The sequence below is a fragment of the Triticum dicoccoides genome, chromosome 7A (genome assembly GCF_002162155.2).
Source record: "Triticum dicoccoides isolate Atlit2015 ecotype Zavitan chromosome 7A, WEW_v2.0, whole genome shotgun sequence".
Classification (NCBI taxonomy): domain Eukaryota; kingdom Viridiplantae; phylum Streptophyta; class Magnoliopsida; order Poales; family Poaceae; genus Triticum; species Triticum dicoccoides.
The window spans coordinates 147024296-147026775 of NC_041392.1; positions in this window are offsets into that span (position 1 = coordinate 147024296).

Below are 2480 nucleotides of genomic sequence, written 5' to 3' on the forward strand. Positions count from 1 at the left end.
ATGCAAGCAAAGGAGAGTATTTCTACATGAGAGCCGCGCTGATCACGACGGTGCAGGACTATCTCGGTTACGGCTATCTCTCCGGCCAGGTGTGCCGCGGATATTGTGGATGCACGAGGTACATGGATGATACAACTTCTCTGCAGCTATCAAAAGATGGCGGGTCTTGGAAAATCATTCACATGGGGCACCGAAGATGGCTCGAGAAGGATGACCCATGGAGAAAGCATGGAGATCTATTCAATGGTAAGGCTGAGCATCGAGGTCCTCCACGTAAGCGTAGCGGTGCAGAAATATATAAGTTATTGAAGAACTGGGAAGAGTGCCCCTCGCCGGGAAAGACGAAGAAAAAGGCGCTGGAGCCCCTGCTGAAGGTATGGAAGACGAGATCTGTTTTCTGGGACTTGGAATATTGGCCCATACTCGACACGCCTCACAGCCATGATCAAATGCATATCACAAAAAATATCCTTGAGAGTTTGCTTGGAACATTGATGAACATGCCGGAGAGGACCAAGGATGGGCCGAAGGCAATAAAAGACTTGGAATTTTTGAATATCAGGAAAGATCTCCAAATGCCCGGTAAAAGGTCGTCAGAGGAGACCGAGACGGAGATGGAGATGGAAGATAGAGTAAAAAAGTAAACAAGACGGAAGAACAATATTGCCCTGTCTTGATTCACCTTAGATCCGAAGGAGGTCGATCAATTGTTCAAGTACCTTGTCGGAATCAAAGTTAGTTCCGGATACTGTGGGAAGATAAGAAGATATCTAGACACTAAGAAAAAAAGGTTCAGTGGGATGAAGTCTCACGACTGTCATGTGATGATGACACAGTTACTCCCGGTTGCACTTAGAGGGATTATGGACACACATTTGCGTGAGACACTTACTGACCAATGCCACTTTTTTGATGCTATCTCTCGAAAGTCGATCAGTGTGAAGCAACTACATAGGCTACAGGAAGAGATCGTTGTCATACTGAATGAGCTAGAGATGTACTTCCCACCCGCGTTCTTTGATGTCATGGTGCATCTATGTGTCCACATCGTGGACGACATCATCGACCTAGGGCCGACATTCCTACATAGCATGATGTCGTTCGAGAGGATGAATGGCGTCATAAAAGGATTCGTTCATAACATGTCCCGTCCAGATGGAAGCATAGCCCAGGGATATCTGACCAAAGAGTGCATCTCTTTCTGTGAGAGTTATCTAGTAGGCACCGGAGACCCTGTTGTTGGTTTTCCCGTCAACAAGCACTATGGAAGGCTCGAAGGCGAAGGTCACACCAACGGTCATAGGGATGTGAATGTGTTACGCTCGGGCCGACCAAAACGACCTTGACAAGGCAAACTTAGTAGTGCTACAACACCTAGATGTGCTAGAAGATTTCGTGACACTGCACAAAGAGACCATCGCAAAGAAGTACCGTGACCGTGGGGTGCACAGGACGGATGCTGAAGTTATTAGAAAGCACAACTCCAGTTTATTGTGTTGGTTCAAAGAGCGAGTTCTGGCTAATCCCCCGAAAGAGGGTTGTCCAAACGGAACGCTCATATACGCCTTAGCACATGGCCCCTCGACCAACCTCACGACTTATCAAGCATACGATATCAACGGATACACGTTCTACACGGAGGAGAAAGATATAAACAGTGATGACCAAAACTCAGGGGTGACGATGGAAGCCATGACCGGGAATGTAATTGAAAGATATTACGGAAAAGGGTCGAAGATATATGGGAGCTTAACTACTGTAGATTGCATAGCGTGAGGATGTTCCATGTCAGATGGGCTAAGAATGTACAAAGAGAAAACCGACATTTCACTACCATGTGTATACCCGACTCCGATAGCGGTACCGTCAACGCCATCGCCAAAAATGAGCCATGGGTACATGCTAAACACATGACACAATGTTTCTTCATAACTGATCCGATCAATCCCAGCCGTGTTCACTACAAAAAAAACACGTCCGTGACATTTTGGGCCGAACGAAATTTTTTTCTGTCATACATATGACACTTCTATGACGATAATTGTGACAAAACCCGGTATCATCATAGATGTGGTGGGCTCCTACTTCTATGACAAAAAATCATGACAGAAAATGGGATTTTCGTCCTGGGCGGGCTGGAGATGCAGCTGCATGACATTCTTTGGGCCATCCATGACGGAAAAAACCGTGGTAGAAGCAAGGGGGAGGAAAATTTCTGGGAGTTCCCGATTACGGTGGGAGGTCGGGGGCCGAGCGATGCGCGTTTCTCTCGTACACGTACGCACGTGTGTGCGAGGCGTTGGCTCTAACTGAACCCGAGCGAGGCGTTGGGCTCTAACTGAACCCGAGCGATTGCACTGCAAGCTACGTGTTACTGAACCCGACCGATCGATCGATGGCTGTTAACTGAACCCGATCGAGCGATTCCTTCGCTACTGCTGCTAACTGAAGCCGATCGATTGGATGAACAATGAGCGTTG